The sequence below is a fragment of the Olea europaea genome, chromosome 18 (assembly GCF_002742605.1).
Source record: "Olea europaea var. sylvestris chromosome 18, O_europaea_v1, whole genome shotgun sequence".
Taxonomy (NCBI): Eukaryota; Viridiplantae; Streptophyta; class Magnoliopsida; order Lamiales; family Oleaceae; genus Olea; species Olea europaea.
Genome location: NC_036254.1, coordinates 5900172 through 5918760, shown reverse-complemented (window position 1 = coordinate 5918760; position 18589 = coordinate 5900172).

Sequence of the window (18589 nt, the reverse complement as noted above, 5' to 3'; positions counted from 1 at the left end):
CCCATCAAGGATTCCTCTGTATTTAGATAGAAATTGTGATAGAAAATCGTACCTTTAAAAATTTTGCAAACCTTTTGCCATTCTTTTCATTCCAGTAACTTCGATTTGTCACCCACAACTGTCCATATTTCTAGCCTCCAACGATAATCCACACAAATAACAAGATTACAGGATTAGGGTTTTCTTCTTGTGCTAGCAAGAATAATGATTTCTCTATAAAATTGTAAACCCTAATCAGTTATTTAGATAAGTCTATACGGGCTTGGCCTGACCCAGTCCAATATTTAATTAATCCATTTAATTAAATTCGGTCCTTGAATTAATTAATTCGGGCCTATAAATAATCAATCCAATTAATTTATTTATTCAACGATTGTTAAATTAATTAATTGATAAATTGTAATATTTCAATTCTCTTTTGTGTTCGATCCATTAAGTTCCCGATCACGATACTTAACGACGTGAAATATTATTTTGATCTAATCAAAATTGATAAATTAAAATACCCTTTTAATTTATCACAAATTCACACTCGCCGTCTTAGATTGACATCTAGCAATGTGTCAGGACAATACATGTGACGGGAAATGCCATATGTTATGACAAAATCAAACTCGTTTCGTTTACCATGAAACCATAATTTCTTCGTCAATATGATCCGATCAATTACAAGATACGGAAGTGTGTCAATCTCGATTAGTGATCATATCTTTCACTTCAATATGAAGTCAATATAGGTCGAAAACTCCTTTTCGACTTATGAGTACACCTTGGCCAAGATTTTGTTATCGACTTAATTGAATGAAACGCAGATTATAATATCTTATTATCTAGGAGTGACAAATCCTCTATTGATCATTCACAACCTTCATACGATTCTTTAAATACCCAAACGATGTCGTATTAACGGTCCTTAGCAGAGCAACATCTAACACCGTCAAAGTATCACTGTTCTCATATAAGGTACCATGACGATCTCAAGTCAAAGAACCAATTCCACTACTGAACGTTAGAGATTAACCACTGACTATCAGATAGTTATCCATGTTGAATCTCTCAGTGGGTCTCTAATATTTTGTTCTACAACAAAATATTTACGTGTTCATTCAAGTGTTACCACACTTCAGCTTGTGAGATCAACTACTTACTTCACAAGTAAGAAATGTCACTCATGATGGTCTATCCATAATAGCAATATCCGTATCTCGTTATTACTTACGACCACGGATGATTTAAAATTTAATCATATGTAATTTGTATCTCACAATCACAACTATTTGTGATTAACAAATTACGAAGATTTGAATCTACGGACTCTATTATTTAATTTAATTGTCTATTAATTAAATAGTAGATCTCCCATTAAATCGAATTATTTATATATTAAAAGTATCTATGTCCAATGTGGATTTGACCTAGGGCATAACACTTACAAACTCCCACTTGCACTAGATCCAATCACTTATGTATTCAATATCATAAAAGTCTACATGACAATCATGTTTATGCTATGATAACTCTTTGTCAGTGGATCTACAATATTATCAATTGTGGGAATTCGTTCATCTCTTTACGTCATTTCTATATAATATCTCTCTAATGAGATTATACCGTCTCAATACATGTTTGGATTATTGATGAGACCTTAGTTCCTTCGCTTTCGCGCTGGCTCTATTGTTTTCATAATACAACGGCATGTGATCAACAATATTAGGACTACTCCAAATTCATTAATGAACATCTTGATCCATATTACAACTCCTTGCTGCTTTTGAAGCAACCATGTATCAGATTTCTGCTAATGAACCAACGGTTGTTTCACGTTTGAAACCTTTCCAACATACGGCTTAAGAGTAAACATGTTTCTTCAAATAAAATCTTCTCAAGATTTTGTCTATGTAGATTGAGATGAGTTAAAAAATCTTCTAGATCTATCCCTATAGATCAAGTTGCTTCTTTCATACCGTTCATGAATAAATCTTTTAACAACCATTATTCCAACGATTGAAACATAGAGATGTTGGTTCCTATAATATTAGGAATTAGATAATGCCCATACTATCTTCTTGTAAACACACAATTTGAAGATTTCAGCTCCAAGAGACTTGTTTTAACCCATAGTCACAATATGCAACTATTGCAACCAAAATTCGAATGAACTTTAGCATGGCTATAGGTGAAAACTTTCGTCAAGGTCAACACTTAACCTTTAGCTACTAGCTTTGCTTTGTATGTACAGATATTCCCATCTGTCTCAACCTTTTCCTTATAAACCATTTACAACCTATAGGTTTTATCATATCAGAAGGATCAACCAAGGTCTAAACCTTGTTCACATACGTCGAGTTCATTTCAAATTTTATGGCCTCTTGCTATCTCTTTTAAGTCAATACTTGACTTTGTTTTTGTACAATTAGTAGGGTCATCATCCTGTATCAGCAATGCCTGATTAGTAATCATGAATTCGCACCTTCTTGAAGGTCGAATGATCCTATTAGATTCACACAGAGCTGAAATGTCCTTAAGAGTCTCTACTTCTTGATAGAGAGTATGCCCCAGATCAGATATGGGATCAAACTTGAATTCATCTACTTGGTTAACTATATTTGTGGACTTTTGAACTCTTTCAAGTTCTATTTTGCTCCCACTGTCCTCTCCTAGAGTAAACATTTTCTCTAAGAAGACGATATATTGTGAGACGAAAACTTTATTCTCAATGGGATAACATAATTGATATCCAAATATTTGTTTTAAATATTCCACAAATATGTATTCATTGGATATATATACTCAAGCTTATCCGATTCAATGCACTTCAAATAAGTGTCATAGTCCTAAACTTTCATATGAGATAAGTTGGGATTATTGCCTTTCCATAGCTCGTACGGAATTCTGTTAACCAACTTAGATGAGACATGATTTAGTATGTAGTACACTGCAATTAGTGCATGACTCCGTTCAAATACACCACAATGTTACAGTGTATATGGAGGAGTTCACTGCAAGAGAATCTAATTCTCTCTTAAATAATCTGAAATTTATCTTTAAGATATTCTCAATTCGATCAAATCTTAATGTGCAGGTATCTTTACCTATTTGTTTCTCTACTTCTAGCTTGAATCCTTTTAACCTTTCAAGAACTATAAGCTTGAATTTCATCAAGTATACATGATAATTGATGACATAAGAGAAACCTCATCTGACATTAATTGACATGGGTCCATATACATCACTATGTATTATGCCAATATTTATGCAGACTTATTCCTTTTCAAGTAAAAGGAGATTGTGCTAAACAGTCTTGTTTTGCATTTGTCAAACGATTCAAAATCAATTAACTCTAAGTATACATCTCTATGTAATTTTAAAATTGTATTTCATCTATATGACCAAGTCTGCAATAACAGATTTGAGTATTATTCAGATTCTCACTTTTATGCCTTTTAACTTCTATACTCATTATAGAATGCTTAGTGTTTAGAATTTATTTTTGTAGCTTACCATAACTATTAAAATCTTAATCAAGATAAGTAGGAACAACAATTGTCCTTAAAATTAAAATAGTTCATGTCTAAACATGAAATTCATTTTAATGTTTCAGCTATGGTGGGTACAAAGCAATATTTCTCTAATTCCAATATTAAGCCAAAAGGCAAGAGTAAGAAGTATGCTCCTATGGGCAATGCATCAACCTTTGCTCATCTTCAACGTGTAGGTCAACTTTTCCCTTTCGCAGTGGTCTACTTCAATTTAGTTTCTCCATATTTGTATAAATATGAGATCTACATCTGGTATCAAATACCTAAGAAACTCGTGAAGTGGAGGTAAGCCACGTAATATTTCTTCTAATGATCTTTCATTCTATAATGAAACCAAAGATCATTATATTTTGTATTGTCCTTCGCTTTTATGCTCTTAGCCATATTGGACGTTGTCACAAAGTCCCTTTAGACTTCCTCTTAATATTCTTAAAGGGATCAATGGCTTGCCCACTATTAACTTTGATATTGGGCTTAACAGCGTTAAGCATGTTCAACAACTTAATGTGTGTGCATGGAGCTTAATCATATCATAATTCATAATCAGTATGAATAACTCTCTATAGAGATTGCAAAGTTAAGTCAATACTTAGTTCGTAGCTCATGACTGAACCTCATTGAGATAATTCTCAATGTCAATCATCTTCAGTATCTAAGCATCAACTAAAGATTACTCTATCATTTTACACCGATATAGTTGTTTGGAAATCATTTTACACATGATTATTATCATACAACTCTTTGTAATGAAGAATTATGTGTTAACATCTATAATTTCAAGTTGCTTTTGTAACTCAGGTGACATAGTTGTAAGTATCACATACGTTGCAGTACTATTGTCATCACTGCGTTTATTATAGCAGTCATCCTTTCTTTAATCGAGTCATCTGTAGATGTCTCTAGAAAGGACTACTCAAGGACATAACCAAATTTTTCATGCTTAAGAACAATTCTCAGATTAATTTAACATGAACTTTTATTAAATTAATTATGCTCCCACTGTTTAACTAAAATTTATGACCCTCTCACATAAATTTATGAAGTCCATATTTGACTCCCAATGGGCTGAGATCCCATCTGTTATATTAAGATCTTGAGTGTATTCAACAAACTTTAATAAAACATTTGGATATATACTATTATCAATTGTATCTATATACAACTCCCAGATCATTAAGCCGACAACTCTTTGTCTTCACACATCTTATGTGTTAACTCAATATGCCTCTAAAATTTATCTCCTTGAGTGTACTCAACAAAAGATAAACTTTAGTTAAGTCAGACCCGTCATTCAGAAATATCAAATATTTCATAGTGTTAAATATATCTCTAATAGACCAGGCGATTATAAATGTGACTTAATATTTTATTAAGGGGCTTTGTATTCAAAAATCTCATCGTAACAATATATATATATATATATATATATATATATAGTGTGTACGATTATGGACTTTCACTATCTAGTCTTTCCGAGCCATGAGGAAGACTAATTGATCAATTCCTAGAGAGTATTGCGTTGACTCATACAATGCTCCATTTCCTTGGTCTCATCCTCTTCTTGTTTCTTCAATTAGTCCAGCTGCAACATGTATCCTATATTAGTTGGCACGTAGGCTAAAATGAAATTGGATTCGCAAGCCTATAGCAATAATAACAATAACGGACTCACATGTCCAAAATGATTAAGAGCTCGCAGGCCCACAATACGACAAGAATAAAAATCAACGATTCAACACATCCATATAGTCGAGTCTATAATCATCCACTAATAATGCATTTTTTACATAAATGTATTCTTATATAATACCTAATGTTATATGCAAATATGTTTCAAATTTCTAGCAATTAAGTTTGTCTAATCTCTTTTAAACAAGTGGATCGACACAATTACATAATTAATTAATCATATCAATCAATTAATTTAATTAGCAGGCATATTTAATTAAAATCAAATTTTAATTAAATATGGAATTAGAGTCCAACTCTAATTCAACAATTATAGAGCTGGACTATTTAATTAAAATCAATATTTAATTAAATATCAAATTAGAGTCCAACTCTAATTTCAAAACTTAAGGCGGTCGAATTTAATCAAAACCACACTTTAATTAAATAACAAAATTAGAGTCCTAATTCCAAAATTTTAGGGCGAATTTATTTAATTAAAATCAAATTTTAATCAAATACAAAATTAGAGCCTAACTCCAATTTCAATAAGATTTAAGGGCATGATAACTAAAATGAAATTTTAATTAAATGTCCAATTAGAATCCAATTCTAATTTCAATGAAAAATATTAGGGCAAAACAATTCAATTAAAATCAAATTTTAATTAAATGATTTTAATTAAATGTTAAATACAATCCAATTCTAATTTCTAGAATATATTCGGGTGAATAATTTAATTAAAATCAAATTTTAATAAAGTATTAAATTAGAGTTCAACTCTAATTTAAATTGAATTAATATTTTAATATAGATGATACTCTTAAATAAAATAAAAATTCAATTGGGGTCAATTTAATATTTAAGTTAAAATCCAATTTCAACAAAAATATAAAATGTCGTCAATTTTAAATAAGATTTTAATTTGGGTCAAAATAATTTATATAGGTCAAAACCCATTTGAAATTCAAATTTAAATCCATTCTAAAATTTGCACTCAAAGCCCCCTTTTTGAAATTGCATTCTGACCCAATGGAAAATCGTAAAGGGGCCCCTTCAATTTTTGAAATTTCATGTCAAACCTCCATTTATAATTTATAAATTGACCCCTTTTACTTTAATTGCATGCGGGGGCCTGTAATTACTCTAATTGAAAAGAAGCCCCCGTCTCGAGCCTCATTCACCCTTCTACTGTAAAGCCTAGAACCCCAAAATTTTATTTCTTTTGCTCCCTTTCTATTGGCACCGGCCTCCCCCTTTTTCGGTCCATGCACCACTGCCGCGACGGTAGCGGTGCAAAAGGTCAGTAGCCCTCGCGCTGCTTGTTGCAAGCAGTTGGTGCTGCTGCAAAAGTTGCAGCAGCATTGCACTGTAGATTAACTGACAGTGGCACTCGTCGCCGTTGTCGAGCACCACTATTGCAGCGGCTCGGAGACGCTGTTGCCTCTTTATCGCTAGCAAGCAACTTTTGCCTCCGGCTGCCTGTCCAACCTTTTATTTTTTATTTTTATTCCAATCCAAAAATAATATTCTATTCAAAACTAATTTTGAAAATTGAATTAATTGCTAAAAACAATGAAATGAACAAAATAAACTTTTGATTATACCCAAAAATTCAAAATAATTTCTAACAAATACAAAGTAGGCTCTGATACTACTGTTGGGAATCTACTTAAACGTGCACAACGAAAATCAAAATAAATTTTGATTCCCACCAAGGATCCATTTGTGTTTAGATAGAAATTGTAATAGAAAATCGTACCTTTAACATAAAGTGCCTTGGACAGATTGAAGGAGTCGGTCCTTGGTTTTCGATGCTAAGTTTTGGACGATCGAAAGAGTCGGGGCATTAGCTCTTAGCATAAAGTGTCTTTGATAGTCGGAAGAGTCAGTCATTGGCCTCCAAGCAAAGTGCCTCAGATGGTAGAAAGAGCCGATCTTTGGTCGTCAACAGAAAGTGCCTCGGACAAGAAGCCGATCTTTGGTCCTCAGTAAAAAGTGTCTTAGTCAGTTAAAAGAGTCGGTCCTGGGTTTTTAACACAAAGTATTTTGTACGATCAAAGGACCTAGTCCTTGGTCCTCAATTCAAAGTGTATTGAACGATCGAAGAAGATGGTCATTTGTTCTCAACACAAAGCTTGGATAGTCAAAAGAGTCGATCCCTGATCCTCAACACTAAGTGGCTTGAATGACCAAAGGAAACTATCCTTAATCTTTTATACATAGTGCCTTGGATGGTGAAAGGTAACAATCCTCGATCCTCCATGTACATAAAAAGATTTGAAAATGTGAGTCCGATCTAAACTCCTAAAATAATTGTAGCATGAAAATTTACACTCTACATCAAGAAAAGAAAAGAAAAGGTGAAAAGTTACATGTTAAAAAAAAGTTTCGTGTTTTCCGCTATTCTACCGCCATACCAAAAAAAAAAAAATTGATTATAATTTTAAAAAAAAAAAAATCTACAATGATTTAATTTTAAGAAAAGGGGAAATGATTAAAAAAAGTGAGAGAAAGAAAGAAAACCTACAATGACTAGAGAGTTAATTTTTTTCTCTTTGCCTTTATTTGCAAGATTAACCTATTTATTTCGAAATCTCATAATTTGTTCATATAAATAAGTGGATACCTGGTTTCATTCAAGCCCAACTTACCATAAAACATAAAAAGTCTATTTAAAATCAAATTAGTTATAGATGTTGTATATCAATAATTAAAATAATAATAATAATAATAAAATTCAATTCTAAATCAAGATTTATTAATTTATTTTCATGAACAATTAGTAAATCTTGAGGGGGCTATTGTATACATATATAATTGGATGGTTACCAAATTGGTTGCGAATTTCCCTATAAATAGGACCATAAAGTTGGATAAGTGAAAGTGCATAAAAAACATGAAGTGTTGAATAAATTCTAAAATTGGAAAAAGAGAAGAAATCCTCTCAAGTCTAAGTTCGACGAACATCAAGAAAATCAAAATTTTCTTCAAATCAAGCAAGTCAAAGTCAAGTCCAAAAAGATCAAAGTCTTTGAAGGAACTCTTGTCTCAACCAAATTCATATTCATGCATTATGGTTTCTCCTTTACATATTATTTCGATGAGTTGAAATTGTTGGGAATCTATTTAAATATGCGTAGCAGAAATTAAGACAAATTTCGATTCCCACCAAGAATCGTCTTTGTGTTTAGATAGAAATTATGATATAAGTCATACATTTTCTAGATCTACTAATCCATTTTCTTTTTCTTTGTTTCAACGATGTTGATTCGCCATCCATAACTATCCAATTGTCTAACCTCCAATAGTGATCTACACAGAGAATAAGATTGTAGGATTATTATTTTCTTTCTTGTGCTAGCAAGAAGAATGAATTTTCTCTACAGATTTTGAAAATCCTAGTCATATTTATAAAAGCCCAAACGGGCTTGGCCCGATCCGATCCAATGTTTAATTAACCCATTTAATTAAATTCGGTCCGTGAATTAATCTAATTAATTAATTTAGGTCTTTAAATAAGCAATCCAATTAATTAATTTATCCAACGCTTGTTAAATTAATTAATTGACAAATCACAATCTTCTAGTTATCATTTTCTGTGCGATCCATCAAGTTCCCCATCATGATACCTAACGACGTGAAATATTATTTTGATCTAATCAAAATTGATAAATTAAAAAACTCTTTTAATTTATCACCAATTCACATTCCCCGTTCCAGATTGACATGTAGCAATATATCAGGGCAATACATGTGACGGGAAATGTCACGTGGTATGACAAAACCAAACTCGTTCGTTTACCGTAAAACTATAATCCCTTCGTCAATATGATCCGATTAATTATGAGATACGAAAGTGTGTTAATCTCGATTATCGATCATATCTTTCACTCCATTATTAAGTCAATATAAGTGGAAACCTCCTTTTCGACTTTTGAGTACACTTTGCCAAGGATTTTGCCATCGACTTAAGTGAATGAAATGCAGATCATAATCTCTTACTATCTAAGAGTGACAAATCATCTATTGGTCATTCATAACCTTTATAGGATTCTTGACATACCCGAACGATGCCGTATTAGCAGCCCTTGGCAGAGCAACATCCAACATCGTCAAAGAATGACTGTCCTCATATAAGGCACTATGACGACCTCAAGTCAAATGATCAATTCTACTATCGAACGTTAGAGATTAACCCCTGACTCTCAAATAATTATCCATGTGGAATCTCATTTCCAATGTTTTGTTCTATAACAAAACATCAACGTATTCATTCAAGTGTCACTACACTTTAACTTGTGAGATCAGCTACTTACTTCACAAGTAAGAAATGCCACACGTGATAGTCTATCCGTAATAACGATATCCGTATTTCGTTATTACTTACGACCATGGATGATTTGAGATTCAATCATATGTAATTTGTATCTCACAATCACAACTTTTTGTGATTAACAAATTACGAAGATTTGAATCTACGGACTCTATTATTTAATTTAACTGTCTATTAATTAAATAATAAATCTCACATTAAATTGCATTAATTATATATATTAAAAGTATTTATGTCCAAGGTTGATTGGATTTATGGCATAACAGTTACAGAAATTTTATTAAAATATGATTTATTCATATTAACTTTCTCAAAATAATATGCCTAGGACAAATTTCCTTCTTAGATAAATATCCAACTAATTATTTATTTGAATTTATATTACTAATTATCATGTGGGCCACATAAAATTACTAAATAATACATTAAACATTAAATGCGCATCAGCATGGGTAGTAATAAAAATCATCAAAATAAGTAACCTGCTAATATGAGTCGTAACTTTTTTATACCATTATATTCATATAGTTACTTCTATGTAATCTGATTTTTAAAACATTTGATCTATACATTAATGAGAAATCCAAATCCCAAATTGATAGACTAAAGATGAGGGCAAAATGGTAACTTTGAACGGAGATATTAAAATGATTTGAAAAGTAATTGTTCAGATTTCCAAAATTTACCTCTAACAATAATATTTTCATCCACAATTTAAATATGATTGTTGCAATCTCGTCTCCACTGTAAATGAATTACAGTTATAAATATTGTGATTTGGGACGGGTTGTGTTCATAAAATTGTTACAAACATGAAGGCCTGGAGTTGTGTGGTTATCATGGTACTGATGTTCGTCTCTCTAGAGGCAACGGTTGATGACTTCTGCAACAAGTCATGCAATTATCAGTGTAACCACAGCGGAATGGGATATAAAACTTGTTTCGGACCCTGTGTAATCGACTGTCTCCGTTCTCACTGCTACGTTCCATGCTACAAAATCTGCAACAAGGGACAGAAAACCTTTAATCCTCATTGTGATGCAACATGTACACATGAATGTCACCTCCCGATTTTTGATCCGATTCATCCTTTTCCGCCGCCGCCCCCCATCTTCCCTAGTGCAGAGAGAAGACAATAGAATGTTTTGATGCTTTAATATCAAAATACTTTCAGCACAATTGTTACTTTGGTTAATGTATTAAAAGAACGACATGTTCTGAACAAATGACGAAAATAATTATCAATAAAGGAAAAGTCTTATTTGATGTCAATCTACTGCTGTTAAAAAAATTGAGATTCTTATCGATGAACATATTTTTTGTAGCATGACCTGCAAATAAACAAATACAAAGAATACAATGATGGAATACATTGATCATAAAATTGTGACCTTATAATTTACAAAGCATCCATTGAAAATGTTACTGGTTATTAAAATATTTTTTCACCTTGTGATTTATTAAGTTGAATAGTGATTCGTGTTTAAGTGAATTTCTTAATTTAAGAGGACAAGATATTATTGTTATTGACTTGGTTCGATAAATTTTTAGTCAACTTTGAGAGCCTTTTCCTTTTGTGACAGAAAGAAAGAAAGTAATTGTGAATAACGCATAGAGAAACAGGTTAATTTTGATCATTTTCATGGAAATTTATAACGATTATTTAATTATTTGTTAGTAAATAAAAAAAAATTTTAAACTGAAAACATATTACTAATTGAGATTCTTATTTGTAGCTTGGCCTGAAAATAAGTGAATGTTTATTAATTGACAAAGAATCCAACGATGGAGTGACCTTATAAATTAACAAAGCATCCATTGAGGATGTGTACAGGTTATTAAAATATTTTTTTCACTTGTGATTTATTAAGTTCAATAGTGATTCATATTTATGTGAATTTCTTAATTTAAGTGGAAAAGATATTGTTGTTATTGAATCGGTTCGATAAATTTTTAGTCAACTTTGAGAGGCTTTTCCTTTCGTGACAGAAAGAAAGAAAGTAATTGTGATTAATACACAGAGAAACAGGTTAATTTTGATCATGTTCATGGAAATTTATATCGATTATTTAATTATTTGTTAGTAAATAAAAAAAAAACTGAAAACATATTACTAATTGAGATTCTTATTTGTACCTTGGCCTGCAAATAAGAAAGTGTTTATTAATTGACAAAGAATCCAACGATGGAGTGACCTTATAAATTAACAAAGCATCCATTGAGAATGTGTATTGGTTATTAAAATATTTTTTTTAGATAAATCTACTTTGCCAGAAGAATTTGACAAAAAGCTTGACACAATTTCATGTGCCAATAGATGATTGGATGGAAAAACTTACTGTATTTTAAATTGACCAATAATAGAATGCCACTTGACATTATGTCAACCTTGATGTTCATGTAGCATAATTGATTTTTTTCACATTGTGATTTATTAAGTTCAATAGTGATATTTATGTGAATTTCTTAATTTAAGTGGACAAGATCTTGTTGTTAATTAATGGGTTTGAAACATGCTTTCAACCCAAAATTTATGCAAGTAGTTGATGCTTCAAACCACAAGCTTTCGTCAGTAATTTCCAAAATTAATGCTACACACTNAACAAATACAAAGAATACAATGATGGAATACATTGATCATAAAATTGTGACCTTATAATTTACAAAGCATCCATTGAAAATGTCACTGGTTATTAAAATATTTTTTCACCTTGTGATTTATTAAGTTCAATAGTGGTTCGTGTTTAAGTGAATTTCTTAATTTAAGAGGACAAGATATTGTTGTTATTGACTCGGTTCGATAAATTTTTAGTCAATTTTGAGAGCCTTTTCCTTTTGTGACAGAAAGAAAGAAAGTAATGGTGAATAATGCATAGAGAAACAGGTTAATTTTGATCATGTTCATGGAAATTTATATCGATTATTTAATTATTTGTTAGTAAATTAAAAAAATTAAACTTAAAACATATTACTAATTGAGATTCTTATTTGTAGCTTGGCCTGCAAATAAGAAAATGTTTATTAATTGACAGAATCCAACGGTGGAATGACCTTGTAAATTAACAAAGCATCCACTGAGAATGTGTACTGGTTATTAAAATATTTTTTCACCTTGTGATTTATTAAGTTCAATAGTGATTCGTGTTTAAGTGACTTTCTTAATTAAAGAGGACAAGATATTGTTGTTATTGACTCAGTTCGATAAATTTTTAGTCAACTTTGAGAGCCTTTTCCTTTTGTGACAGAAAGAAAGAAAGTAATTGTGAATAATGCATAGAGAAACAGGTTAATTTTGATCATGTTCATGGAAATTTATATCGATTATTTAATTATTTGTTAGTAAATAAAAAAAAATTAAACTGAAAACATATTACTAATTGAGATTCTTATTTGTAGCTTGGCCTGAAAATAAGTAAATGTTTATTAATTGACAAAGAATCCAACGCGGGAGTGACCTTATAAATTAACAAAGCATCCATTGAGATTGTGTACTGGTTATTAAAATATTTTTTTCACTTGTGATTTATTAAGTTCAATAGTGATTCATATTTATGTGAATTTCTTAATTTAAGTGGGCAAGATATTGTAGTTATTGAATCGGTTCGATAAATTTTTAGTCAACTTTGAGAGGCTTTTCCTTTTGTGACAGAAAGAAAGAAAGTAATTGTGATTAATACATAGAGAAACAGGTTAATTTTGATCATGTTCATGGAAATTTATATCGATTATATAATTATTTGTTAGTAAATAGAAAAAAATTAAACTGAAAACATATTACTAATTGAGATTCTTATTTGTAGCTTGGCCTGCAAATAAGAAAGTGTTTATTAATTGACAAAGAATCCAACGATGGAGTGACCTTATAAATTAACAAAGCATCCATTGAGAATGTGTATTGGTTATTAAAATATTTTTTTAGATAAAGTTACTTTGCTAGAAGAATTTGACAGAAAGCTTGACACAATTTCCTGTGCCAATAGATGATTGGATGGAAAAACTTACTGTATTTTAAATTGACCAATAATAGAATGTCACTTGGAATTATGTCAACCTTGATGTTCATGTAGCATGATTGATTTTTTTCACTTTGTGATTTATTAAGTTGAATAGTGATTCATATTTATGTGAATTTCTTAATTTAAGTGGACAAGATCTTGTTGTTATTTAATGGGTTTGAAACATGTTTTCAACCCAAAATTTATGCAAGTAGTTGATGCTTCAAACCACAAGCTTTCGTCAGTAATTTCCAAAATTAATGCTACACACTGCATGTGGACATTCAATTAAAAATTTACAACCTGAATTTCTTGGTAAAATGGACGACCTTGAGTTTCCATCTCTCCAAGGCATGAAATCATGAACTAAAGCATAAATTAATTCCTTAGAAAACATTGTTATCAGATTTAAACCATTCAATAGAAAATACATAATAAAATTCAATCACTAAGTGATAGTTCTCTATTGCAATAAATGTACTCTACTTTGCTTACTTTCAAGTTCCAAATATATCAAGGTATTTGACCATTCTAATTCATATCATTCATTTGGTATATCAATTGTCATGTTAAGGAATCTGGTAACCTTATGGAAATCACGTAAAAATCTAATTAATTAATTATGTTCATGATCATGTTATAGAATTAAATTTAAACACATGATTCGATCTGTGTGATTACAATATATCACTCGCCTCAATTGGTAGAATAATCAGCAAAACTATTATCTTGTCTAACAAGGTGTCAACCTCTGTTCAAAAATTGTGGACAATATTAATTTTTGATCAAAACATTAAGTTTTATCACACTACGCTTCTCAATAGAGGCACCAAGTTATTATTATCTCAAAGTGATAATGACACATAAATAATTGTTCAAAAAATTCATATTAATATTGTATAATAAATGAAATTTATTTATTCAATAAGAATATACTACGGGCACTATTCCGAACAAATGCATATGAATTTGACAATAAATTATTCATTTGCTGGCTACAAAACTACCAAATATCTTGATCCACATATCTTGGTTTCTACAAATTTGAGATTGAAAGAATTGTAAAATCTCCAAGTTGTATGAGATTTTATTCAAAACCAGCCAAATTACAGTAAAAAACAAATGCTCTATTAAACCAAAAATAACTAAATAATAGACAAGTGCATTTTATGAGCTTATTTGTGATTCGATTCTTATTTATTTATCGTTATAGGATATCTTAATTTAGGTTATTTTATAATTGATTTAGGTAAAATCCGGATATGACAAATCTAGATGAAATTGAATTGAACCGGTACAAAATTGAGGAATGGGATCAAAATAATCAAACCTAGAAGATGAGGACATGTCATGCAATTAAAGAAGACCTGAGATGCACAAGAACTTAATGTGGAGGACCAAAGTGCACTTAACTACCAAAATTTCCAGCTTTTTGAAGTCCCAGTTACACTCATATTACACATTGGAGATAATGTAGGACTACTATTTTTAGTTATTCTGGATTTCTATATAAAATTTTCATTATTCTTTTTTATGAGACACACAAATTTAGAGAGAGAAAAATAAATAATCATCAAGATAAAAGGGTAAAAAGTTATGATTTGAAGACTTTTGAGATTGAAAAATATTCTTGGTACAAGATTTAATTCTTTTCATCATCACGATTTCAAAACCTAGTTATGAACTCTATTATTATTATTATTATTATTATTATTATTATTATTATTATTATTATTATTATTATTATTATTATTATTATTATTATTATTATTATTATTATTATTATTATTATTATTTGTCATTCATTAGTATGAGTAGCAAAATTCATAGTTAAGGCAAACAACATAATCTATGTGTAATCATTTAATTTTATTTTCAAGATTCTAGCTGTTTAATTTTTATACGTTTTGATTTTATTTATGGATTTTAATGCTTTGATTTACTTGAACAATAATTCGATGATCTTGTGAATATATAAAGATCGAGAGATGAGTTATAAATTTAAACTATATAATAAAATTCAAGAACTCGCATAAAAGCTTAGAGATACTTTTTTCAGTTAATGGGGTTGTTACATGGATTCTTATATTTGAATTCACATAAAGATGTTAAATTGACTTAATTAAATAGAGTCAATTTGAACTCGAGATATGTTAATTAAATACTTGAAAAGAGTTCGATCGAAGATTATAATAGTCATAAATCTTGATTAGAGAATTAAAAGGGCGTCCATATTTAAAATTGTTAGTCCTAACATCTACATTCATATTTTAAAAACTGAATTTGATTAATTATATGCTGTTGGATAATTTTTTTAAGTAGATAATTTAGATAACTAATCAAAAACTATATTAATTGTCTTTCATCAAATATGAGTTACACTATTAAAAAACAGCTTTTCACCAACGGAAAATTACCAATCGATTATATTCGTTGGTAATCAAAAACAGATTATCCATTGGTAAAAGTAATCCACTTTTAACTACGATAATTGCCATTTGTAACGACAATATCTCTTTGCCAGCAGAAATTTCGTGTCTTGTGTGGTTGTCTAACATTTTGATGTTTCATCTGTGGATATTCTACAAGAGATGTATCGATAATCACCAACGGACGTAATCCATTGGTAATCCGAAACTGATTATTTATTGGTAAAAGTAATCCACTTTTAACTAAAGTAATAATTAGCTACGAAATTGCAATTACTAAAGGGTATTGCATCGATGATGTATATCAATTTTTATTAGAAAAAGATGTTTCAAACTTTTACTTGCTAAGATTCCGTAGATAGAAGAATGAGACATATCATGGGACATATAATGCATTACAAACATATGATCATTACGCTTCACTGATAAGGAAGATAGAGTTGGGGTGGGGGTCTATGATGTGATACTCATTACGGTAAGATAACTTTATCTCTCTAGGGATTCAAACTTTTACCTGCTAAAATTCTGTAGGTGATCTATTGGTAAAAATATTCCACTTTTAACTATAGTAATCAGCTATGAAATTGCGGTTACTAAAGGTAATATTTCTTTATCAACAGATATTTTGTGTATAATATAGTTAGTTAAGATTTGGATCTTTCATCTCCGGGTATTCCATAGGTAACGTAAATCAATTTTTATTAAAAAAAATGTTTTAAGCTTTTACCTACAGAAAATTCCTTATGTGAACATAATTTCTATTACCTACGAAAAGTCTAATGTTGATATTAGGTATATCAATTTTGAAAATGATTTGAACTAATTGAAGGTAATGGTTAATCGCTCAAGGATTAATGTAAATAACGATATTTCATTTAACGTTCGAATTTTTTTAACAATGAATCAATTTAGCCCCAGTTTGATGGGGATAAAAATTAAATTTTTAGTAGATTTTGATAAAAGTTTTTGAAATGTTTGATTGAAAAATTGTGGGACCCATAAAAAATGTGGCTAATATTGATTATTTGATTTTAACTTAAATTAAAATCTGATTTAAATCAATATCAAACATCTTAATTACAAAAATACAAAAAGATCAATCTAATCATGTGCGAGAAATACACGAACGTAGCTATTTACATACCAGCAATACAACATCTTTTTGGGAAATTCCGTATTTAAAATGAAATCCTATAATATTTAGCTTTACTGTTGTCCTATTTGAGCCCCAATAATTTGAAGTAATGTATTATGGAATAGTGATTGATAGAGAATGTGTTATTAAAAAAGAAGATTTTTTTTATTTACGTGTAATATTATTTTAATGAAAATTGTGTGGTTGAAAATGAGTACCTTAGAAAAAAGAATGTAGTATAATGTAAAAGAATGAGGCTCAAACAGGGGCGATAGTAAGTACTACTATTCTATTATTTAAAATAAATATGATACTTTAATTGTAAGTTCTCATGTTTAAATATTTTAACTCAACAAAAAATATTAAAATAGGGTTTTATCACTATTTTTTAAGTATGAGAACTTTCATCGAAGATTTTTGCGTTTAGCATCTTAATAGGATAATTAACTTATAATCAATTACATGCTTAAATTAATTTCAATATATTCATATCTGTTTAGTCTTCTAATAGTCAAAATATACGAATTTGATCATGCTGGCTTTTGATAAAATAATTATACCAATTAAAATGTTATCAATTTAAATATTTTTTTTCATAAATTGCTACATAGCTTTTAATATATGACTAGAAATGACAATAGATCGAGGCGAACATGCGATGGTCCTCCCCATTTCTCATGTCATCGAAATTTTACGAAAGGCAAGACAAGGATATAATATCTTTGTTCATATCTTTTAGTTAATAATTTTAACTATTTTTAAAACAATATTTATATCAAAAATATAAAAAAATATTAAAATAAAAAGATCCAGGAAGGAATGGAGAAATTTGAGGTGGGAACAATGTTCCCCTCCTTGCCATAATTACTTAATAGGACGGGATGGTTGATGATGAATTATTTTGTTATCCCTCAATGAATTATTAAAATTCGAAGTTGATACCAAATTCTATTTCACTATTAAGAATTTAAAATAAACATCTTAAATTTTAGTAAATAAAATATTTTGATAATTTTCTAAATTAAAAAGATAAATAAAATGGAAAATGTTTCAATTCCCTCTTAATTTTCTTTGGCCTCCACCAATACACGTTTCCTGATTTTAGAAAACTCTTCCTCCTCCTCTTCCTCAACAAAAACCGTTCTCTCTCATAAATCACCTCTCACAAATTGCAAAATCATTGTATCACCCTCTCCAAAAATCCAATCATCACTTATCTCAATATCACCAATGATTCATAAATTTGTCTCCTCTTATTACATATCATTACATTTTGTATACAGTTAGTTAATTAGTTAGTTAGTTAGTTGACAGCTGGATTTAGTTAGCTTCTAGCTTCTCTTCCTTTTCTATTTATACTCGTGCTGTACAAAACATTGCACTTACTTTTCGTGATCAATACAAGAATTTCTCTCTCTCTTTCAGTTCAGCTCTAATATGGTATCAGAGCGGGAAAATTAAGCTGAGATCATCTTCACCTTCTTCAT